This window comes from Pseudopodoces humilis, chromosome 1, assembly GCF_049639895.1.
Source record: "Pseudopodoces humilis isolate 2021_Gansu_Grassland_sample_001 chromosome 1, ASM4963989v1, whole genome shotgun sequence".
Classification (NCBI taxonomy): domain Eukaryota; kingdom Metazoa; phylum Chordata; class Aves; order Passeriformes; family Paridae; genus Pseudopodoces; species Pseudopodoces humilis.
In genome coordinates, this window is record NC_142200.1 from 58,771,896 (window position 1) to 58,798,119 (window position 26,224).

General features: G+C 37.0%; 2 long non-coding RNA genes across 2 annotated transcripts; one reads left to right on the forward strand and one right to left on the reverse strand.

Annotated features, from left to right (window-relative positions):
* Positions 1–3,597: 3,597 nt before the first annotated feature.
* LOC106628282 (uncharacterized) lies at positions 3,598–5,649 on the reverse strand. The gene is made up of 3 exons (XR_001331595.2): positions 5,580–5,649; positions 4,269–4,365; positions 3,598–3,857 (listed from the first exon to the last, which is right to left on the reverse strand). It is a non-coding gene; the product is annotated as an uncharacterized LOC106628282 (long non-coding RNA).
* A 10,876-nt stretch (positions 5,650–16,525) lies between these two features.
* On the forward strand, positions 16,526–25,889 carry LOC106628286 (uncharacterized). The gene is made up of 3 exons (XR_001331599.2): positions 16,526–16,665; positions 18,357–18,519; positions 25,829–25,889. It is a non-coding gene; the product is annotated as an uncharacterized LOC106628286 (long non-coding RNA).
* The last annotated feature ends 335 nt before the right edge of the window (positions 25,890–26,224 follow it).

Below are 26,224 nucleotides of genomic sequence, written 5' to 3' on the forward strand. Positions count from 1 at the left end.
TTTTTCATGTCTAAAGGTAATAACCTATAACCTAACACTTCATATTGCATTTGATTCATAGCTATTTTATTTCAGACATGCAATTATCTGGCCAGGAATTTATGCAATATTTTAGCACAGAATTTGAAGGGAAAAAAAAGGCATTTTTAGAATGAAAAACATCAAAATGCTAAAATGCTATTAAATGCTGGTACGGTACAATTTTTTTAACAGACTTTTAACTTTCATTATTTTATTTTTGTTATTTGTGAAGTTTTGGCTCACTTTTGAGCTCGTTTTATATAGAGAAAACTAGAGTTTTGATGTTGCGAATCACTTGCTGAATGCTGAAGGCATTGTATTTTTGTTACAATATGTAAATATAGAAGGGATTTTGAAATAGTTGCTCTCATCCATATTTTCAGTGGTTTCTGTGCTGAAATGCAGGTGACAGCACAGGATAGGAAGCAGAGTCTGAAGAAATGCTGACAGAAACAAGGAAAACATTTTTAAAATTGGAATAATTATATAAAGCTGAAAAGTTATTACATTTTTGCTGTAGAGTTTATGAGGCTTTCTCCATCTTTTCTGTCATTATTTTATGACCACTAGTCAAGGAAATACAAACTCTCTTGATTGTTGTTTACCACATTACAAAAACTTTGATGCTCCTTGAATACATCATACTTACAAAACAAGCCCACCACAGACAGAAAACATATTAAGTCAAGATTTCTGAAGTTAAGAAATGCAAACATAGGGGCCATCACTGTCCAGCCACATAACTGAGTGACATTTTCCAGTGGTGCCCCTGCCTCATTCAGCACACAGCTGGGCAGTGCTCGGGAGATAGACAGCAATTCAGTATTTTGGTGATGGTTTTCCCCACAATGTTCAGGTAATGCATTATTCTGCCTTATTTATCACATTTACACTAAACTACAGAAATAGTGTTCTAAAGACAGAACTCTTTATTTTCTCATGATCCTTTATGCTGCTTGTGAGCACAGCACTAGGATGTTTCACAGCTCACTTGATACTTGAAGAGGAGAATACAGTCAGAAACTGAAGAGAGGTATTTCTGTTCATTTATGTACCCAGCCTGAATTGTCTACAGCTTGTTTTCAAAGTATCTAATGCTGCAATGTCACATTTTGAATGCAAAAAAGCCAAGGTCTCTTTGGCTTAGCTTGCGCTTGTGGTGCAGAGTGACTGAATTCAACGTAGCCCATAGCATTTAATGGTCTCACTTCACAAAGCTACACTTCAGTGAACAAACACAGTGTGATTACATAAACTATCATGCTATGTAACTAGCACACTGTGTGCCCACAAGAAAAGCAGTCAAGATTGGTACAATCTTCCTCCAAAATTGCAAGAATGACAGTGACAGCTACAAGAGCCTTTCATGGCCACGGGTATTAGCTTCCTGCAAAAACTCTGAGGTCGCTACTGCTTTTCCTGTCACTCAGCCCACAGAGTAAGGTGCAGTGCCTTCATTGTGCTGTACTTCAGGGCAGATATGATTGGAGATTATCCTCATAGAGCTTTTTTGTTTTCTGGCTTTATGTGTTAACATTGTTAAGAAAGTTCCACATTTTAATTTTTCCAGTCTATGCAAAAATGATCTTACTCAAGCCCTCTGAAAAAAACTGTTACAAAATCAAGGAATGGAAATTTCTAGCCTGAATGCCTTGCTTTCCTAAAAGTGAGAAATAATTACAGTAAACATTGTCAACAAACCTAAAAGGACAAGTTTCAGGCCTTCTCTATTTGCATTTTGGAAACTTCCACTGCCATTTTATTATTAGCATGTATGTATGCTGCTGCAGCACAAAGGAGGATGGACTTAGAATTGTCCTTCTCATTTTTCTCACATAAACTTACTAAGTTTCAAGACACAAACATATTATTTGTTTTCATACTTGGTTTTACTGCATTAAGATTTAAGCACCTCTCTTGTTAGAACTTAGATTTAAATAAACAGTTCTTCTGCAAGACATTTAGTTAGATATTTTATTATTTACTATTTATTTTACCTCATAACAACTTATTCTGGGAATTAGTGTTTATATGGATCTCATATTGTGACAAAAGGAGCAGTTGACAAGATGCAATCAATCTACAACACAAAATTTGAAACATTTTTGGGTCTTTAAATGTAACACAATACAAAATCAAACAAATACAATTCACTTCATTAGGCAAGAGGAGAGACCTTTTTGTTCACCAGATGAATTTTTACTTGTGTCAAAATTCAGAGGAGTCTAACACAAGCAGTTCAATTGATGTTGCCTAAAAGTAGTACATTCACATTTTGTAACAAGTACTGCACTATTTCATGTTTACTATCTGCAGCTGGCAGCCTCTAAGTTTAGGAGAAAGACCTGTCTACACTGGAAGAATGGGTGTGAATATGCAAATTGGGACTTGTAGATTGAATCTAATGAAACAGCCAGGCCTGGTACAGTCTATCATTTTGAATCAACCAACATCTTCTTCCACTAATCTTTTTATGCCACTAGCACAGCATATAAATATAATTTAAATCAGTAACTGAAGCATGTTGAAACTGCTTCACTGGTGTATTGTATCTGCTTCTCATATTTTTAAGTTTTAGCTTTGATTAGAAAAGCATATGGTTTCCAATAAATAGATCAAAAAAGCTAGTAAAAAAGAAAAGAAGAAAAAATTTTGATTTCCATACATGTTGTTCAACTTCCAATTGAGTGTAGAAAAAAGTCTTTCACTTTTAAAGCACAAATCTCTGAAATTCTCTTTCTTTTAGCTGAAGAAAATTATTCTTTCCTTATAATTTTGCTGATCCATGGCTTGGTCAGCATTCATTTTGCTCATAAAGGATTGTTTAGAGGATTTAATGATAACCTTTTTAGGGGGAGAGAAAGTACATTTCTTTATATTACAGAGGGTGGTTGCAGCTGTGCTCCTGAACTTCGGAATATTTGAATTGCTTACAGGGAACTTGAAGTACTTACTGTGAAACTGGCTTTTAAAACTCAGCAGTTTTTCCCTACTTCAGTTTTCCTTTGATCTGCTGAACACCCAAACTGCATTATTTTTAAATGTTCATCAACAAACTTCCAAATTCCAGTCCAATTAATTTCTTGGCTAACTTTGACAGAGCTTCTCATTTAACTACATCTGTCTCACTGTGAATGAAAGACTAATTTTTGAGACAAAGACTGAAAAGAAGTAGCGTAACCATCTTTTTTTTTTTACCTACTGCATACAATTCAGCCTCAAGCATTCGTTCCAGCATGTAAAACAAGTTAAAACCTCTGGAAGGTTTTATACATCTTTCTAGAAGCTTGACTTTAATGGATAAAGTTTTAATGAAATGACAATATTTCTCCATAGTTTCAATTAAACCAACCTTGAATTAGCAAATATTCTAATGGTAAACCCAACTGAATAAATCAAGCTAGAAATGAAATCCATTCTTATTCAAATTTCTGAAAGTGATGTAGGTTGCAAAAGGTACAGCTTACAAGCTGTTATTAAATCATTCAGAAGATGATGCCTGTGTACTGAGAAGTAGGAATCTGGATGAACAGTATAAGACTGAAACATTAACCAGAGATGTTGGCACAACAAGAAGACCTGGATTTGTACATTTTATTTAAGAGCAGTGAATTAGCATATTCTGGAAAGTTACAGACCCATATACAAACTTCTCTTCATTCTTCCACCAGTACCATAAATGTGAATACCATTTTCAGTAGGCTGAAACAACCTGATCGTTCAACAGTCTTGTGCATGGCATAATACAGTCAAAATACAGGCTGGCCATGAAGCGGTGCAACCTCCTTCAATCCATGTTTGCCAACAGCTTTATGAGCCAGGTACTTCTCATCTCACTGCATCATGTTGGAAAATAAATGTCACTTCAGATCAAAGTTAGACAAGGAAGAGGGATTGTCAGAAAACACAATCACAGCACAAGTCATGTTAGATAACTGCATTACAGAAAGGACGAGAATTTTAGGTTATCTATGGTAAATAAGTATGAAAAGTTAATCTCACCAGTGGGTAGTACTTATCCAAGTTGTTCTTTCTCATTAGACAATTACCAGCTCTTACAACTGGCTGAAGTCTTTAAGAGCCATTCCAGACCATGTGTGAGCATGCAAACCTACACTGATTAGATGCTATCCCACAGCATCTGCAGCTGCATTTTAGTTGTTAGAATATTGCAAGTCCAAGTATTCTAACAAGAACAAACGTTGCCAGTCTAACACCTAAACATTAAATTGATTTCAAATGCTTACAATGGTTACAAACCAATGGTGAGTTTCCCTTTCTTGAGTTCTTTCCCTGCATTTGTTTTCCCTGTTTCTTTTCCCTGCATTCTGACTTCTGAATCAACTGCAAAGGAAACAATGAGACTGTGAGGTTTCAGTCAGGTGACACAAACCACTGATGACTTTTAGGAAAAAACCCATTAGTATCTGAAAGGTTACATTAGAGGACTGGGACTTTGAAACTTTAACAAGAATTATAAATATTCTCTATTTCCTCTTGAACACAGCACCATCGCAAACCCTACCCTACTGCTGTTGTCACTGGACTATTTCTCTGGCAGAGGAATTCTATTTGGTGAGAAGAAACATTTTTGCTCATAGTAAATGTTACATTTTGAAGCATCAGTTTATAGCTGTCAGGAAAATAATAAGATTAGAGGGAGTTGAAGATCTGCAGATGTTTCTGGTAATATTATACAGATCCAGTGACTGTACTGTGTAATATTTACTTTAAAAAAACATACCACAGCCCTCAAGATATGCTTATCCTCAAAAGGACAGTACGTCACTCAAAAGGCATGTAGTACAAGAATGAAAATCCAGAAATGAATGTGAGATCTATCAGTACTTCTACTTGCTAAAGAAAAGTTTAAATCTGGACCCCTTGACAATGAAGATTTCATTTTCCATGGTAGTGGCGCCAGTGTTTTTTCCAGATCTTATAAAATTCTGTGTAGATTCATGTATATGTGTGCAAATAGTGGAGGGTTGTGAGAACACCATTATAGAAATTAAGACCAATATGGGTCACTCATCACATAATATTATAATAATATTATCATTAGATAATATTAACCAGATCAAAAAAAAAAAATTAGTTGCTATGCTTTGAAACACAGGAGAAAAGAGGGCTGTTTCCTTGTATAAGATCAGATTGTGATTTTTCTCCCTCATCAGTCCTAAGTCCCACAGGCCTGAATTCTACAAGCTTGGGGATAGTCAGAAAAATCCTCAGTGAAAGCTCCTACACAGAGGCCCAAATGCATAAGAAGTCTATGACACATATAAACAGTAGAAAAATATATATACATGCATATATATACATTTATACACACAAGCATATGAAAGCAAATCGTACCAGTTATCTCCAGAATCACACATTGCCTCCACCGTGCCATGTTGCCATTGCACATCAACATTTATTAACACAGAATGACAAAGAAAGTTTTTTAGTGAGATTTCTGAAGCTCTGGCAGGAACAGAGTTCACTTCCTCCAGTGCAGAAGGCTCTTCCAACACACAGCAAAATAATGGAATGTACAGAGGAAGGGGTATTACCTTGGAACAAAAAATGCAGCTCCACTGGAGCCCATGAAGTTGTCAGATGCATGGTCGACCTTGAAATGTGGTATTAGTGAAGAAGTCAGGCTGATGGAGTTGGCAGCTGGAGCTGGTGTAATGTTTCCTGTGCTGGGTGCTTCATCCTGCAAAAAAACATTTGTTCTACTGGATCCTAGGTTTGGAATTGAATGCAATGTTATCAGGGAATGAAATTGCATTGCCAGTCAGGGATTTTTCCATTAGTTTGTTCTTCTGCAGGGTATTTTTGCTTTCATTGTGCATCCTGTGAGTGACTGGGCAAGTGAGAGATGGAAGAAAGTTGGATTAGGAGAAGGAATAACACTGAGTGAGGGGAAGACTACTGTCCCAGTAGCTGATCATGTGGAAGAGATTGTCCTACCAGCCAAAGCAAATTGGATTTGTTTTGGCTGAGACATAAAATCATGTTGCTATCCACCTATCCCCAGTAAATAGCATAGGTCTTTATCAAGCAGGTTATAGAGGGAGTTTAAGGAATTGTAACTTGGCTTTACACAGAACATGTGAGTGAAGGACTTGTCCAGAAACTGCTGCTTGCAGCTGGCACAGAATGACTGATTCCTGCTCTCTGGCCTGCTGTAGTGGGAGGTTAGAGAGAGGGATTTAGTGAGAGTCCATGTGGCTGTGGGGACCTGCTCTCTGGCAGAGTTGTCCCACTGCATAAATTTAGATGCTTGATGAAAGCACAACTCTACACTATTTGCTTCTGTTGTCTCTGCAAAGCTGAAACATGGATGAACCATGTGCACCAAACATATCTGGTGCTTCAGGCTTTTTAACATGTGAGTCTGCTTGCTTAGGCTGCTGTGAACTCATTCAGGAGTCTAGCACCAGGCTTCTAGGGAGTACCCAAAAGAGAGATTTCATTTTCAAAAAATTTGGATTTATAGTTGTCATACCTCTTTTTATTAGACATACTATCTGCTCCAGGGACTGTATATGTATAGTGTACACACTGTAATCTCTCCATTTTTCCTGAGAAGTCACCCCCTTGGCTTCATAAGCCAGTATTTCTACCTGGTGGCACAGCTCCTGGCCATCTCCTGATGGGTATTGTGTTATTGAAAGCACCTCTTCCTCCTCAGTTTAAGAGGCTGAGGTGAGTCAGGTAACAGAATATGCCTCGAAGGCTGTGGCTTTATTGTTGTTTCCTCTAAGTAATCAAATAATAAAAAAAATGTTCCTCCAATTTCCTCCCCTTAGCAGTGTGGCTGAGTGACCACTTGCATCTCTGACAGCAAAATCTTGTCAGGTAACTTGTAAAATTACCTGTACAGGTACTTGTAAAAGTACCTGTAATTACATTGTACAGCAATGGCGTAAGAAAAATTGCCCATGACAGCCACTAAGTCAAGACAGAATTTTCCAAATCTTTTTCATTATTAGCCTCTGGATATTCTGATATTGCAGGATGTAGCAATAGAATTAAACAGAGCAGAATGCTAAAATACCTGCTAATTAACTTTATTTAACTTCCTCTAATATCAGTCTATGAACAGGATATGATTTCAAATTATTAGGCATGTAAGATCTTTAAAACTTCCTTGATTGTTTTATTTTCTAACTGCATTAGCTGAATGATTTTTGAACCCTTTAGATTTGTACATTGTTAGGGCTGATGCTAGTGGAGAGGTGCCCTGTGGCTTCCCTTCTGAATGTCATTAACATGACATTCTTAGCTCAGTTTAAAAGGAGGTATGCTGAGCTTTAGAGAGCAGCTGCACAAAATAATTCTACATAGTAGAAGTGTAAATCAAGAGGCTGAACATATTTCTTTCAATTCAGGGAATGCAGGAGGGTCTATGTACAAGTACCTAAATGTACTATGTACAAAACCCCTCTTTTCAATACTAAATTAGGAAAGGAGTACAGCAATACTCCTTCTCTGCTACTTACTGAACCATCTGCCTATTTATGATACTGCTGATTCTGCCAAGAGCTGTTCCTTAATTTCACAGAAATCAAGGAGAATCTTTGTGGTTTTTATAGACCGTTGCACAGGTTGGACTTCTATCTTTGCTGGGGGAATTGTGCAATTCATGACAGCTGTACTGTGACTATACAGCTGCAGTCATTTCCCTTTCCAGAGAGAGAAACTGCTGAAATGCAGTCTCCCTTTGACAGGACACCATATAAACTTGTCTAAATCACTCATTCATGCCTCTGAGGATAGTGACCACTAAAACCAGAGTAACATTCGCCAGGTGAGATGCTTCTGGTTCTATCCCCTTTCCTCTGGGTTTCTGATGTTTTCACTGTCCCTTGTAGTTTCATTGTAGGTGCATTGGTTAATCTGCGCCACTACAGTGTTGAAACTGAACAATATCCATTATATTTGAGTTCTTCATTATATCACTGCCAAAAGAATGCTTCCTGCCCTTGCACTCATGTACCATGCACAATGTCAATGAAAGGATGTGTGCAATTGCTAAGCACACTACAGGAGGGAACTGGATGTAGTAACCAGCCCTTAAGTTGTCTCTCTTGTTTTGTTTCCTTACTAGGTGTGACTAGTAGACATAGAGAATTAAAACAGCCTTCCCATAAGGCTATAAAACCCCTATTAGCCACCTCAACAGGAGAATGATGTTTCACTAGAAGCTAGTTAGAATGAAGCACCTCAGTGGCAGCTCTAACACATTTTGAGTGGTGAAGCTCTCAGCAGAAAACACAAGAGTAGATTTGTGCACAGCTGCAAATCTGCGCAAGGTTAACACAGTTGATATTTCAGTGAGCAGCAAAGCACAAAGCAAGAACAGTGTGCGCTACTCCTAACAGTAACACAACAAGAAGACAAAACAACTTCAGTGTTAAACTTTGCTGTTTTGGAAACCAAAGAGTCATAACCTTGTAAAAGGCCTTGTAATTTTCTTCTGCAACATTTTCACACTGACTGAATTGTTGCAGGCTTATCTCTGAAAGCTTGAGGACAGCCAGAAAAATTTCTGGAACAGAGATAATGTACAGGTGGATAAATGCATGAGAACATTATGATGCATTAAAACACCAGTAAAAAAATACATACATATATATATGTATATACACACACACACACACACACACATATATATGGAAAGTGCATATTGAGCATGCTGTAACATCTGACATCCTGCATTTATTGTGGCACATTGCCTCCTACTTACAACTTGTATTGTGCTATGCACATGTTACAATTAAGACAGAATGAAAAAAAAGGTATTTAGTAAGAAGTATGAGATTTTGATGGGACGGACCCCGCTATTCCCAAGGCAAGAGCTGCTCCTGTTCTCTTTGTCTGGCTCAGCACCATCCTCTTTCTCTACATCACTTCTCTATAACAGTAATAGCCCATCTGGGCATACTAGCAAAAGGAAGTTCTGGGTCTGCCCTGAGACTGATCAATGATTCATGAACATGCTCCAGTTCCTGCCTGGCCTGAGCATGTCTTTATTGCTGCCATAAAGCAAAACCCACCAGACTTTAGAGCTAGTGTATGTTTGTGCATATTCACACATAAACAGTCATGACAATTTGGCACACGGTTAGCATATGAATCAAAAATAGTTGTGATTCCATCAGTTTAGATGTAAAATGCACACTTTGATGCTTGTTCTTTTTGACTCTATAACACTCCTGTAAAACATTCTCTTTAAAGAATAGAAGGGGGGGAGATTGTTGCTTAGAAAATCCTAGAATATTAGAAAGCTCTCTACTGACTGACACCAATATCAATCCTGCTCATATTCATGGGATATTGTATTTCTCAGGCAGAAAAATTAGTGCACTTGTACTGCACATGGGGTTTATTTAGAGGCAGTGAAGGGACTGTGGCAGCAGTGGAGCAGTAATGGGAAGTTCATGTTGTACCAATCCTTTTATTCTCAGTTATTGAAGGAGACATACCAAGACAGACTGCTTATATCACCCTGTGAATGAGGATAATTTTGCAGCTGGCAGGAAGAAATTGCCCTTTTATTAAGAGCAGGCTGTAAGTTCTCTGATGAAAGAGTTCTGCATATGAAACCCCAGAATGTGGGTCATGTCAGGGTTGTTATCTATGGCTGCAGAGTACCCAGGATACTCAGTGGATGAACCTTCAATATAGATAGAGGAGATGTGTTTTCATTAGATAAAGTCCTATATGGGAGTAAAATAGATCTATGAAGCAGGTGCTGCAAATGAACTGACTCATGAACATTCTAGGAAAATCACTGGAAAATTATTTTGTATTGGAAGATAAATTAATCATCACAATTTATCTTTATCTCCGGTATATGCTCGTGACTACCCTGCAAAATAAACCTTGCATGCATTTGTCCTATCAGGTGCTGAGTATTTAACCCCACCTCTTTAATGTTTTCCCTCTCATGTGATACAGGGCTTGATCCATCTTCTGTGACAGCCACGGAGTTGGATAAGGCTCATTTGCAAACAGCCTTGTATAGGCTATTTTAAACAACTTAAAAATGGTCTTCATCACAGCAGAGATTAAATGACTTTTGCTAGGCATCAAGTACATTAATAAAATTATGTACTATCTTCATTATGAGCTATTTATTTATATATTTATATAATTACATATTTATAATATATTTCAAATTTTGAGCTATCTTCAGGATACTTTTGAAAGAGCGTCGCCTCCAAAGAAACTCTTAGTGTTTTATGTTGTAGGACAAGCAGTAGGTTCACACTGAACAGAGAACATGCTGTTCTGTGATGATGTACTCTGAAGATGGATGTTGAGCTTTGTGCTGAGAGAACGTGTGAATTCACTTGACTTCTTTCAAACAAAGCTCAGTATGTGGAAAAAGCTTGGCGACTTTGCTTGGAAACAGTTGGAAACAGGCTAAAATTCAATAGCAACCTTTACTTGACACCTCACCATGGTGCCAACATGCTAAACAAATAGAAACACAGTGTAGCAAAAGACACATAAGAAAAGTAAACTAAATAGTTTGGCACCATAAATGATAGCATTTGCTGTGTACCTGACAAACAAGAGGGGAAAAAGCCCTGCTGCTGTCAGCAGTCACGCAGGGCCCTGCCACGCTCTGTACCTGCTGTGCTGCACCAGGCACTTCCCCTGTACCATAATATGGCATGAGATATTATAATAAAAGGAGTACATCAAAAGTAAAATGCTTCTTTCTTCCTTTTTTTTTTTTTATTATCTCTTGGGTGCAAGGATGTTGTTGTTTCTGTGAGAAAGATAACAAAAATTGGCTTTGCTTCCATTTACAAAAAAAAATTGACACAGTGAAAAGAATGAATGACATAAAAAGTCAGTGTTTTAACTGATAACAAATAATCCTTAAAATCAGAGCATTCATAAATAACTGTTTAGAACATTAAAATTAAGACTTACAATATTATGTTAAAACTATTGCCCTAATTTGAAAGCATGGGAAACTAAAACTTGGGAAACTGGTTTTTTTATCAAGCAAGCATGAGCAATCCCTCTGATTTCACCCAAAAAAAAGAGGAATTTGGTGTAAACAGCTCAGGAAAAATGAAGATCCCAGATTATACATTGATATGTTGGTGGTTCTCAAATTTATAATAACACTAATTGATGCTTGCTTTAACTGTAAGAATACAGCTAGCATCAAGTATTATTCTTAGAGAGAAATTATCCTTCCTAAAGAAAAGACAGTCCACATTTGTACATGTACACAAAAGACATTCATGGGCTGCTAGTTTGTGTGAAAATTATTATTTCTTTTGGAACATTTTTTTAAAAATCATTTCAGTATGAAGAATGGCTTCTATTATCCCAGGTTTTTTAACATTTCTTTTAAATGTCCCCCATCATATACTATTAATTTCCTTATAATAGCTCTGTAACTAAAGAAAAAAGATTTCTTTTACTGCAATTCCCTTCAAGACCTCAGAGGAAATGTTTTTATTTTAGGCACTTTGAATGAGTGTGTAGTCTTCTAATGTGCTTGGGAGTTTGATAAACCCTCTGACTGCTTCCAAAATGTTCACTTCAATGAATAAAGGTTTTAAACACCAAAGAATAAACCTCTGTGGGGACAAAGCAGGTTGCTGCAGGTATTTTGAGTTATAAACAAGACTAAATTAAAAGCTAATTAAAACCATATGAGACTACTCCAATCTTGAATTAGAATCCTGCTGCTCCTTATAGAACAAACCTCTACAAAAGCCAATTTCTTTCCATAAACCTCTGTAGAAAACAGCATTATCCCTGCATTTCACCTTTCACAGTGCTGCAATTAACCAGTTGCATATTAATTGGTTACATATTGTAAAGATTTTTTTCAAAATACTCTTTTTATACAAAAACTTCCACTGTTGAAGATGAAAGTCAGCCAATGCTACCAGAGAAACAGCCACTATGTGTACTCTGTTAAAGAGTACGTGGTAGGACCCCTTTTTCTTGCTGATTTGATCTGCAGTAGGCAGAACCCACCAAGAGAAACAATGAAAACTTTATCAGGGATATGATTTAGGAATTGCTTTTCAGCCATGTTTTCATGATGACAAATATACAGAGAAAGGAGAAAGGATCCAATAGCAGGTAAATTCTGTATCATTACCATCTAGTCTTCCTTTATATTTGCTGCTTGGTAGAAAGCAAGCAGTCAAGATCCCATCTGTGTTTGAAAGTGATAGCAAAATGTTCACTGCTAAAATATAGCAGGAATACATTTCCAGAGAGAAATGCTTTGTCTATGAGTATTGACAGTAGTTGTCTTGACTCACATAATGCATATGTATACTTAAAGAATGTTTGCAGAATGTCACATAGATAAAAATATGAGTCAAGTTTCAAACTGAGATAGACAAAACAGTAGAAGGAAGTACAGCCTTCTGTCTCTATGCTTTTTGAAGGCCCAGGATACTTTATTATACTATATGTTAAATATAGAAGTCATCCATCTATCTATCTATCTATCTATCTATCTATCTATCTATCTATCTATCTATCTATCTATCTATTTATCAGACCTACAACTGTTCAAATAGCCTATTGATCTGTAGTTAACACTTGAGCCAGCTCTGGCTTCAAGAGAAAATAAAGCAGGCCTGTGGCCCTGGGAGTTCTGAGATGAAAAACAGAATTGACTCCAAAGTTAGCAAGCTGTAGAAAACCACATCCGCCACAGAGTTCCTTCATCATGTTGTAAAAACAAGATATATCTGAAATTAACAGGTGAAGAACACACTGATATCATATTAGTTTGGGGACTTTTCCTGACATGCTGGGTGTTTGGATTATTTGATTCTCACAGCTTGCTCCTGTGTAGTAAATGAGGATATTAAAACCCCATATATCATTGTATGCTTCATCGTGTGTTGCACAGGCTCAGAGTATGGTTCAGTGTAGACAAAACCACAGCATTTGTGTGAATGTGTAAACAAGGGAACTGTATTTGGTTAAAAATATACTCCCTAGGAACAGTTCTGCCAATTAAAGAGCACCGATAACAGCTTATTTCCCCAAGTTTCTAGAAAGAAGCCTGACAAAAAACCCTGAAATTCACTGTATATTCACTGTATATCAAATTCACTCTATATTCAACCCTGTATATCCATTTAATCCATTTTTAAAAGTGGTCATCACTACAGTTCCTTCAAGGACCTCCCTTTCCCTCTCCTATTCACCAGGAATGCTTCTGCTGGTCCTGAAGTGGATCTTTGTAAGCCTCACAAGGAAAATCACTAGTAGCTGCTCCTCTGTCTCTAGAAGCTAGGCTACTTCTACCTCTCTATCTACATACCCCTCTTTTCTCTTTCTTCATACCCTTCTTTCTCACATCTAGCCAAGGAGGGCACATTTATGGTACCAGTTAACATGGAGCCCAATCTTCAGGTGTGGGGGAAAATAGCTATGCTAGCTTTATAGCTGAGCCTCTCCCTTCCTTCCCTCACCCAAGCCCCAGGGAGACCAAATGTTGGGCTGCCAAATACCAGAAAAAATGTTTGTTCTGCTCCCCTGTGTAACAATGGAACTTCGCATTATTGGACCAGACACTTTTCAAAATAAATTGAGTCAATATGGAATATCAAACACATCTTTCAGTCAGGCTAGAGAGTGAGATTTGCTCGGTAGGCCTTTTTAAACTAAATAATACAAAAGTGTATGGCACCATCTCAGAGATTTTAAAGAAATGGATAATTAATAAAGAAGAAATGCATTATCACTTTTTTTCATGTGACTGTGAAGATAATGACCTTATCTCCTACGAATAATTGTACAAACCTTCTTCAAAAGTGCTGCACAATTTTTGATCATGCAAGATCTGCAGGAGCATTCAACTAAGTAAATAACAAAAAAATGTTATCATGCCTTTTTCATGTCTCTAGCAGCTAACTAAAATGTGCAGAACTCTAAAAATATCTGGTGGCAGGATATATAAGCTACATATTTTCAACTTTCTTCTTTAGATATGCAAAGAAATTTAATTGAACTAAGCACTGTAGAAAGCATCACACTTTGAAAAGCAAGAGCAGAAAGGGACATTTCTGGTATCTATGACCCAGAGCAGAAATAACTCATATAATAAGCATTTCTTAAATAATATTATTATTTCTTAAATAATAAATATTATAATATAATAGGTGGTTACAGATTTTACAGATCAATCAAATCATATCCTCTCCACAGGAAGTGAGATTGAAGAGAGGGCTCATAGTGACCAACTTTAAATGCAGTAAACTGATCCTTATAAAATCTCTCTCCAGCCTTCTTTTCCCTTTCCTTTTCCTCTCCTCTTCCTCTTTCCCCTTCCCACTTCTCCCCCTGCTCCATAAAGAACCTTTTTACGACGGGCTCAGTAAAATGGTTTTAAGGATACTTCCCATGCTCCCCCCTGCAGTTTACCAGAGAAGTCAAATTAAGAGATTAAGAAACTCTCAGGGCAAAAGACTTCTGTACTTCTCAAGTACAAATTCAAGTACTCCTAGTTGGAATGTATAGGCAATGGCACCCTGCTTGCTAAAACAAGTGTCTCTGTGCAAGCAGCTCTCTGGGAGCAGGCCTGCTGATTGCTGTATCATGACACAGAGAGGGAAGGGGAAGATGCTTACTTAGATAACTGATCCAAGACCCCACTACAGACAGTGCAATCACTTGCTTGGAGATCAGCAGAATTTAAAGAGGCCAAGTTTCTAAATTACATAGACATTACTAGGTGTAATTAGTATTTCCTCAGTGGTTATGCATTTGTCTTACGTGCCCTCTTCAAAGATTATAAATGAAGTCAAGTACATCTTCAAAAAATATCCTTTCCAATTGCCTGGTTCTCAAATCACTCCCTACCATGCAAACAAATCAAGAGCTGTCTTGACAGATCTTGACAGACCACTTCTAGCAAGAAGGCAGCCACAAGTGCTTTGATTAAAACAGGTTCACTAAACTTCAGGCATCACAGATCCGTTGTATTTTCAACTTCTTTTGAATTTACCATTGGAATTAATGTGTTTTTAGGTGCCAGAAACTACAATCCTATGATGGACTGCTGGCATTTTTTAGGCTGAGGAATGCCTGCAAACCTTATGAGCCCTTTTATGCAAGGAAAAGAAGCTTACTCAAAAAAAAAAACCCAAACCAAAAAAAAAACCAAACCCGACAATGACCTTTTTTCAGTTGAGTTATTATTTAAGTTTAACAAATGGAGACAAAACTTTGAGAAGAAAGAACAAATGTTCTGTTTTAGGAGAACAACTACTCCTGCTTATGCAGCTTCTTTGAGGAATTACCTCCCTGGTGCCACAGTTTTCTGAAGTGCACCTAAACCGCTAGGTGTGTTAGCATGATCATTATATTTGAATTTCAGATAAGAAAGTCGTCTTTTCCAGTCTGAGGGGAATACTTTGACTTTTATTAAGCAGCACAAAGGATCAGCATCAGCATAATAGTAATGCAATTATTATATCCTAACAAGACAGGGTGAGCAAAACAATTATCAAGATGAGATCAAGATGAGATCAAGCTGAAGTTGGTGTGTTGCAGCAGAGACTGGAAGCCACAGAGGAAAATTAGGAGTGAGTCCTTAAAAACTGTAACCCTTTACAACATAAGAAGATGATGTGATGAGGAAGAAAGTCATCAAAACACCACCTTTGGTCCAATTTTGCTTTCAGTTGGGTAGGTGAAACTGTTGGGTAGGTGAAAGTCAGCTAAACCAGTGGTGTCAGAAGGCAGCACTAGTAATAAGAAGAAACAAGGTCCAGTGTCTTCTGCAAACTGCAACTGAAACCACTGAACTCAGGAGTAGCAATCCCACACCTGCTCACAGGCCTTCAGTAGGTGAACTGGCAGCACAAGCAAACACTGGAGTTAGACACTCATACGGCAATGTTTACACACGCAAATGTTTTGCTTGAATAAAATAGAAAATGCATAATTAAGAAAACAAAAAAGAAAAATATGAGCTAATCACAAATTTTCTTGGGGGAATTTTTACCGGTTTTGTTTTAGTGCTTCAAACACTTCACTGGAGATTTTGTGAAATGAAAAATATGCATACCCTGGCATAGCTCTGCTAGGACAGACTGAAAAATGTAAAGACAATTCCTTTTATAAATACACTGACAGGAAAATGGAGTTCTCACAGTTATAAAAATGAATCATTCTGGAGCTGTCCTCCAGAAATATATTATGCTGGTAAATAATCTGAAAGATAACCCCATTAATCTTCAGACATCACATTACAGGAGACAAGCACAGGGAGTAGGTAAGTGGTCTGGAACCCATCCATGTAACATGCTCTAATTATAACTTGTGTGTCATCTTTCCAATAGACTGTGTGTTTACGAGAAACTGTCACTGACTTTTGACATATGGGAGAGCAATTGGGTTGATCAGGGGTTTTAACCTATGGGATCTTGGGAGGGTCTTATTTCTATTTATGTTTTTACTTCTCGGGACAGTGGCATACTGTCAGGTGCTGTAGAGCTCCGACTTGGGTGAGTAGTTGAGTTTTCCGTGGTAGTCAGTAGAGAGAGTTGACCTCTGGAGGCCATTTTAGAGCACTTAAATTCATCATTGTTGTTTACTTATGGAGCTTGGATTCCTGAGAGAAGGCACATAAATCAGGTAATTTCTGAGCATTTAAAAAATGCCTTATCATTAAAATTTCAATAGTGTATATCGATCTCTTAAGTAAGTGCAGAGCTTGATCAGAATTTGCTTTTCTGCCAAAGTGAGCAAGAACTTTAAAAGCAGCTTTATTTGGTGACCTTATTTTTAATGACTGATTCCTATAGAAGGAGTAGAATGAGCAGCAGAACATGGCCTTGTACAAGTGAGTGTACTTTAAGAAAACACCCCCATTCATACAAATTACTGGAAAGTGCTTTTAAATAAGCATCTTGAAAGTGTTTGTTTTTTTCACCCATTTTACCTGTTAGATTGACTCATATGAGTAATGAGGTGGAATATAAAGAGCAGCATCCATTGCTGCTGATTTGTGCCCTTTGTGCAGACCCAAAGAATGCTCATCATGGGTCAATGTTTAAATTCCTTGAGAAGGAAAATCAACATGATGTGAGAATTTGAAAGAATCATATGAAAGAGCACCTTACAATTAGCAGCTTGGCAGCCTGAACTGATCAAATTTTGATTCTCTAGTCTCATATTTTTAAAACTAAAGTCAGAAAAACACAGAATTTCTTTATTAATTAATAGGGAAATTACGCAGGTGATGTCTAGCCTGGTGAGCAGCTGCCAAGTAAGGTTAAGTACTCAGTGAACTTTTCACTTAGGAATTGAGTTCTAGATAACGATCTTGGAAATCCAGTCAGACCTCTGTTTTTATTGGTTAATCAGTTTTATTTTTTAAAGTTTTTTTTTTAACATGAATTTGATTTTATACTATCTAGAAACCTATAAACGTATTTTTGTCACAGCTCCAAATTTGATCTGAAACCTTTCTGTTTTCCTGAACTGAAGAATAAGGGCATGCATAGGTACCCACGCACACAAATAAACAGAAACAGCTCTCCACCTACAAAATACCAGTAAGGAAAATAACCATATCAAACCAGAAATGTCAAAGTCTAGGTAGAGAATCACAGAACTGATTTAACACATCCTATTTAGATTCTTTAGGTGTTCTCCAAGGTTAAAAGTGTTGCGGTTTTTTTACTCACCATTCTCTTAGGACAATGGACTTATCAAAAGGCAAATAAAATTGGATGTTTTCAAGGAAGTAGTGCTTCAATAACAATGATGAAATTCCTGCTGCTCCATGACACTGAGGGGGCTGCACCTTATCTTTCTACAATGATTGCCTGCAATACACTGACCTACAAGGTCCTTTCTGGACCTCTATTTATACAGCTGACAAAGAATTTAATTTCAATAATTTTCAATTCTGTTTGTTATTTCTAAACATCTTTACAGCATTTGTGTGTTTCATGTGAAAGAGGGAAACTACTGGACTTTTTTTAACAAGCAAACCCACAGCTTCAGCTGATTATTAATTTTCAGAGAACAAACCTTTTTGCTAGCTATTATGAGTTTGAAGTAAACAATATTGTTGTGATTCAGTCCCAGCCAGCAACTAAGCACTCCCCTACCCCCGATGGGGAAAAAAATTGGGGGAAAAAAAGCAAACCTCGTGGGATGAGATAAGAACAGTTTAATGACTGAAACAAACCCAAATACACTAAAAATACTAATTAGAATAATAACAATAATCTCATTATTTTTTATTTAAAAAGAGAGAAAGTAATAAAACCCAAGAGAAACAAGTGATGCATAATTTAATTTCCTACCATCCACAGACCAACACCCAGCCCATTACTGAGCAGCAATTAGCAGGACCTGACCAACTTGCTCCAGTTTATGGACTGAAAACAACATTCTATGGTTCTTTTCCCAGTTTGGATCAGCCTGTGCACCTGCTCGCTGGCAGAGTGTGAGACACTGGAAAGTCCTTGACTCAGGGTAAGCACCACATAGCAACGATCAAAACATGAGTGTGTTATCAACACAATTATCAGACTGGATCCTGAACACGGCACTGTACCACTGACTAAGAAGAAAATGAACTCTCTCCCAGGCAACACCAGTGTCTGGGTTTATTAATATATTATATTTTATGTGAGTAATAAAATTCAATATAAAAGGCTCTGACTTGTAGCAGCTTTTGAGTAAAAGGGAATCTAGCAAAGCAAGAAGTTAAACACCATTTTGCTCCCATTTACCTGTATTTCTTTAGCACAAACTCTTAAGCAAATTTCAGGGATGATAAATCAAAGGAGTCAGTCAAGACCTGTTCAAATCTGTTGTTCTTATGAATTCCCTACTAAACTACACTTCAAATCTCTAAGATTACTATTATTATGCAACTGCATTTATTATGAAAGACTAGAATGAGCTAAAGTGGCTATTATTATTCACACGTCAAATAATAGTGTCATCAATTGAATAAGGAAGTTGCAAATTATTTGTGCAAGTGCTTCTTTATTTTTCAAATGTTTTTTCACTATTTGTCCTTAGACGCAGAAAAGGAGGTGCTAGGGCAGATCCACTGCCAAATGTAACACTCATTACCCTGAGCAAAGCCAGTGAGAAGGGATACTCAGGCCGCTGAAATGTCAGCTGTAAACAGCTGCTGCTTGAGTGAGTGACTTAATACTTGTTCACACCAAGCACACCAAACCTCTTCCATTTATTCTACTTGGTATAAAATGTCCCCGTATTTACAGCAAGAGACCTAACTTTGGCCCAAATTCAACCAATTATTTAGCCTGTGATTGCTGCTCTAAGAAGATGATTTTCATCCTGCCTTCAGGACAGAGCTGCATTTTTGCTGTATTATGGGACCAAGTAGCACCACATGAGGGGAGCTGGTTGGTCAAACCACACAGCTAATTCTGGGGACCCAAATTCCATAATAAACACATTTCCAGCAGTTTTGCCCTAACCCCACTCAGTCTGCTGGAGGCACTGGACATCCACCTGCTGCTGCAGCACATGATGTGCACTCTGAAGTGTATCATATCCCCAGCTCAGCTTCAGCCGTAAGGCAGCCTCCAGGCTCAGCCTGAGTGGGAAGAACTGAATTACAGGAACAAGTGTCAGCTGGGGATTAGTTTCAAAAACCCACTCCAGAACAAAATTAATATGCTAATGTAGATATAGCCAAAGTGAACCCCTGAGTTTCCTCGCATTCAGCCTTAATTAATGTGTTTTCTTTGTCCTTCACGCCTGTCCTTGAAAAGAATTTAGGCAAGATTTATTGGGAATAAATCTCCAGAGCCTAATTTATGCAGGCTTAAATCTGTGGCTGAACTGCAGCGGTAATTTGAGGGGAAGTGACCTTATCCAAAGCTGTTTGGATACACTACATTCCACTAATACAGGGATTGTTCTTTGTCTATAATCCTTTAACCAGTTTCTTATTACGTTTAAATCACTGTTGTGCCCTTCTAGCAGATTAGCTCCTCATTGTCATTCAAGGGAATATCAGCATTTAAAATAAATACAAATTCAGTTTATTTGCAGGGATTTAACACTTCTGTATGGATCTGTACTTCTGATTCTGCTCAGGTCAATGACTATTTCTTTGTTGGTATGTGTGAGGAAAATTTTTAATCTGAATCTAGAGAGCAGATTTGAATCCAGATGTCTTAGAGCAAAATATTGTCCTATAGCATGATCAGCATGAAAAGTAGGGAATATTTACTGCTTAGAAAATACATTTAAAAGGAGAAGCCATTCAGTGATCATTTGTCTTTAATTCATGGTGAAAAATAACAGACCTTCCCCCATGACAGTTAAAGATGATTAATTAAGAAAGGTCATTTTATCCTTCAACTATTTCTGCACTGACCTGAACCTGATAGGGTTCAGTATCATTTAGCTTAGCTTTATTCAAAAACTGAATCTAGTTTTTAAACGAAAATGCACAAATTCAGGAGACAGCTGAAGCAAGACACATTAATTGTGGGGTATTTCTTAGACTCTTAATGTTAAATCTAATAAATTTTGTGAATAAAAAAGTTAATGAAATTATTCTTAGCACAGTTTGTGATAAGAATGAATGTTTCTAACACAAATTTTAATGACTAGTCTGGCATCTAGTTCAGTAGGTTTGCATCACTGTGAAAGCAGAATCTGACTCATTACCTAAGACTATGTGAGGTACTGACAACTTTTGCATTAGCTGCAGTATGATGGTACTTTCCATGATGCATTTCCGTGCATTTTGTGTCCAGCCTCAATGAGATACAAAATATTAAAGTGGGGATCAAGGCATAGGGATGCTACCCTAGAAACTACAGATGTCTGAAGGAGTAACCCATGGGGCAGGGCTGGTCCTGAGGCCTCGGTGTGAACCACTGCATACACAGCCCACAGGCAAAGCACAGTGTCCATGTCCTTATGAACCAGTACTATACCTCAGCCAGTCACTGATGTGGAAGCAGGTGGAATGGAAAGGATCATGTCCTGGAAGCACAGGGATTTGACCCTGATCATGAGTCTGAGTAGTGTGAGGAATCCAAGGAAGGGGGTGTCACTGGGGCTGCTCAATGCCTCTGAACTCAGCTTCTTGTGCATCTGGTGTTGCAGTTCACAGCCTCATTTCATCTGCTGCTGTCACAGATCTCACTCCTGCCTCTCCATATATCCCTGCATTACACCCAGTAATTTAAAACAGTGAAGTATTTAACATCATTATAGGATAAATTATTTTAAGTAATTTCCTTTGTATTTTTAGAGTTCTTGCTGCTTTTTCATAAGATTTAATGTTGCCTTTGAAATCATAATCGATGGTGCTTCTTTTTCAACATAAACATAATCTCCTTTGAGTAATAAGTGATTAGAAAAACTTTATCCCAGAAAAACAGCATATCAGTTTTACTTACACCAGTGAAGAAGATCCCTGAAGAAACAGGTATTTACTGAAATAATACCCTAAAATTAGATTTTTCTCAGAAAGCAACATCTTATTACACTATGTTTTTCTTGATCAGTGTATCGTGAGTTGGAGCATAAAGTTGGTAGCTCAAGCATAAACATCACTTGCTACGAATCTATCAGCCTTACCAGTCCTACCAAATATCATCCATACCATTTAAGCTTATTTAGTACCATTTAGGCTTATTTGCAGGAAAGGTGGAAACCATGATGAACCAAGATTGTCATTTGAGTCTTTTGCCAAGCTACTTGATGGTTAATTTTTCCTCTGACTTCGATACTACAGAATTACATTTTCTTTTTTGCAGTGACAATGACTTATTTATACAGGCAAAAGCCCCTGTATGGAACTTACAGAAAGGTTCAAGATAATTTATAAACTGAAGGGCACTCCATTAATGAAGTTTTGTTAAATTTCCTTGAAAATTACTTTTGAGATGCCAGTTCTTTTGTTACAAGCCTATTTTCTACTGTTTGTATGGTCCTTGGGTTAAAACTTAAACTAAGTTTATTTTATTGCCATTTCATGTTTGTGTTTGAAGATCTGCCACAAGACAGCCTCATTAAAGGGATTTGTATTGTACTAAATATGTAATTTGACCCTAATATTTCCCTAGACTGAAAGATTTCAGGCAGCGAGTGCACAGCTATCATCAGGGAGTTGTCCACTAGTCTCTCCCACTTCTAATCACATTTCTATGTTCTGCTTTTTCCTATTTCTTTTTTTCTCTTTTCTATTTTTTTCTCTCTGACAGGTCATAATGTCATAAGCAATGCAGGGAACTAATGCTCTCTGCTGCAAGAATTGACCTCAGCCCAATCTTCATCTGTGAAGTGGGATGTAATGCTCTTGCTTTTCCAGTCATGGAAAGTAGCAAGTGCTCTTTTATAAATCTTCCCAAGCAGATAAGAAATCCAGTTCCAGTGGTTTAACTGTCCTTAGTGATATAAGTGTACTGATTGAAAGGAATTTTTTTCTCTTTTATGGTAGCAGTAACATCCTATTTATAGTAAATTTTTAGGAAGGGAAGAAAAAAGAGAATTAAGACCTTTTGATCTTAACAACTGGTTATCTGGCTTTAGATCTGGGAACACTTTAAAAAAATGCTATTCTAAGTTTTGGTGGTACTACCACTTAAGCACGATTAGCTATTCTGCTAGTCCTAAAAAATCAGTAAGGTATCCTATAAAACTCCTACCTGTAGAAGCCATATAGCTACTTACAAGTATTTTCCATATGGTTGTCTTAGCAGCAACTGAGTTTTTGCATTTCCCTTAAATACAAGTATGAAATAATAAGATATTGTTTGATCATGGACATTTGTCAAAATGTTAGGAATATTGAGATTAATTTAAAGTAGAAGGATTTTTTACTGGCTTGGGACACATAAACCCCGGAAGAATTTTCTGAATTGCCATTTAGGGGCTGCTGTTTAGGAAGATCAAACAGCTGCATGTCTGAATTGGAGCACAGGGATTCTATTCTCATCACTAATTGACTCACTTTCACTTTGTGGGAACAGATAAGAAAACGATTCTTGTTGCTGGGTTGTTTTTAGAGTAATGGTAAGACACAAACTTGAGCAAAGGGAGACACAGTTCACTTCACCTGTGGCCATCAGATCCAGACAGGAAAATTATTTTGAGACCGGTTTTGCATTAGGTATTCATACATCTCAGGCCGGTAAAGTACCTGGGCAACTGAAAAGCTCCCATGGAACTTACTATTGACAAGGGAGGGAGAAAAAATTAAATCTGATTTCTTGCTCAGTATATAGCATTAAAAATCGCCATGGAAAGAACTGAGTTTACAGCTCTCATACCCAGTCTTGCAGCTGTAAACTTTTCCCAGAGATTTCTGGTTTCTTTTTTTTCTTGATTTACAAATATAATCATAGATGAAGAATCAATCTATAATGCTAAAATGTAACATAGGCTGCCTTTTTATTTTCTGTCCAGTTTAAAAATCTAGTCAGAAACAGCAACTTGAAACAAAGAGAATTTCTACCATTTCCTCCAATTTTTTAGTGGAAGTGCAGAAGCTCCAATGGCAGAGAAACACTGATTCCCTTCTGCTCCTGTGACAATCTGCCATCCTTCATGGCTGGATCTTGTCACATTGTGAAACAACTTGTGAATCAGAGAGTCTGTACCATTACACAGAGAGTGGGAGGCTTAGCAAACAGAAGCTGCGTTCCTACCCACAATTTTTTAGGCTTGTTTCAGCATATTACTCATTATTCAATATCCACTATCACTTAATGAAATTGCCAGAAAAAATACCACACGAGTTACGCCTTTTACTGTACTTTCACAGCACATTTCAGAGGATAAGGTGTGAGCATTGAATCAGATGTTGGGGACTGAGGATAAGGTACCACAAAACAGCCAACTTTTACCTCTGAGAGGAAGCAAGTATAATTCTGCTGATTATTTTCCCCATGCAAGTATTATGAAGTCCAGCTAATGAGTAGCAATCAAAAGGCCAGCATATCCATCCATTCATTAGGCATTTGATGTTCTTGTGAGGTATTTTCACTGAACTAGCTACATCTACAATTAAATAGCACTTTATCTGATGTTAAATAATATTATATTCAAATTCTTCAATTGTCTTGATTACTGATTTCATTGCATGAGCTACCATGCAATTAAAAGATTATTTAATACCACATCCACAATGCAACCACAAATTATGGAAACAAGAAAAACAAAAATATTTTTGTACAACTTCCACCATTAGTGATAGTGCAGTAAGAAAGTTAAAGCGTTGTCATATTTCCTTACAAATATTTGAAGTTAAAAATTTTATTCACTTTATACTGTTTAAAAATACAGAAAGGGCCAGCACTAATTTTATGAAATGGTGTTAAAACTCATCTTGCTGGAAAGTGAACCCATGCCCTTCCACACAAGAGTCTGGACCTGCCAATGATGATAATGAACTCTTTAGACCATCATCTTAAGAAATCACCTCTTATAAGGAACATTAATTCCAATTATAATCCCATATTTCATCTATTACTATGAGAAAAGGCTAAGATAATATAGTGGTTCACTGCCATTTATATTTAGAAATGTATAGCCCATCAAGCACATTCAGGTCCTAACTTTTCAAAACACAGGCATCCACATACACTGATAAAAACTTCAGACTTCAGATTCCAAATTTAGTACTGGTCTTTTATTTAAGTGCTTTCAAAAGCCACATTATTTTTATCTTTGTTCTGGTAAACATTTCACTATTAGCAGTCACTTAAAACTGGTTACCCAAACTTTATTTTAAATGTAAGTGACCCCAGCAATATAAAGCAACTTCCATTTCCCATTAAATCAATCAACTAGTAGGCTCCCAGTAATTAACTTCTAGTAACTAGATTTTCAGTACTTCACAAAATGCACTGTAAAATTAAATAATTTCTTTTTTTGTTTGAGCCAAGAATTTCAGGAGATTTTTATTTTTATTTCCCAGTGTGCATTTGCCTTTTTTGTAATAATATCATGTTGTTCAGCCATGGTCCAGCCTAAAATCCCCTATGAGATCTTTTTCTACAGCCCCTCTGCCTCACCTGTTTTTCCTCACCCAAATGAGAGTAGACATTGTTCTGCCACAAATGGAGTGGCATTGGTCAGTTTTTGTCAGATCTTTTTGATTTCTAAGCTGGTGCTTGAATGTGTTGACAACAACAGCATCTGCAAATTTATTGAGCGTAGTCTTTATTCCACAATTCAAGTAACGAAATTAATGAGAAGGACATGTCTGAACTAAAACTTTTTGCAGTTATGCCATTTGGTACATGAATTGGTTTTGATATTCAACCATTGTTAATCTTGAAAACTATATTCAGAAAGAATATGAGAGTTCTAATTTCATTTATACAGCTGTGATACCTCCGTTTTTCCAGTTATCACAGTGATATTAGAGAATTCTGAAGTACTGAAAGTAGAAAACACATTTCTGAGTCTTCAAATCTAATGTCTTTATTTGTTTTGAATTAAAGACAGCCCTTAGGAGAAGTTAGGGCAATTTTTTTTTTCAATTTTTTCTTTTTTTAAAAAAAAAAATAAAAAGCACTTCAGCTACTGTGTACGCAAATCCTCGCTAACTACTGATTTAAAAAAAAATAATCTCTAGATGTGGTTTAAAGAAATACAGATGCATCATTTAGTCCTCATTGTTCTCTGGAAAGATTTCAGTCAGGAAACCATTCAGCCGTGCAGACTTTATTACTGAAATAGATGGAAACATCAGCTTGTGTAAAAGCTTTGAGCATAGGAACAGAAAGTCTGTGTTTTTAAAGTTTTTCTTTGTCAATTTTTTTTTCCCCAGAGCTATTTCTGCTTTGTCACTTTTCCACATCGTTTGTCTGTGCAGCTTCTAGGGCTCCCTCTGGTGAGTACCAGGCAGAGGTGTTGCCTCCTTTGCAACTGCAAAATAAAACCCACAAGACTGATTTCATTAGCATTTCTTGCTCCAATAACAATTAAGAAACCATCAGTTTATTAAAGTAAAAAGCTTTGTGTACTCTACATGTGTAATCTAGATAATATCCTTCATGAGCTAAAAAAATATATGAAAAGTCTATAATGATTATTCTTTTCCCCCCCTCAATTTATTTTGGAGTTTGAAAAGAGAGAAACAGAAAATGAAATTAACCAGTAGATTAATATCCCAGAACACCCATGCTAATAATCCAAATAAAACGCTTAAATACAAAAATTCAGG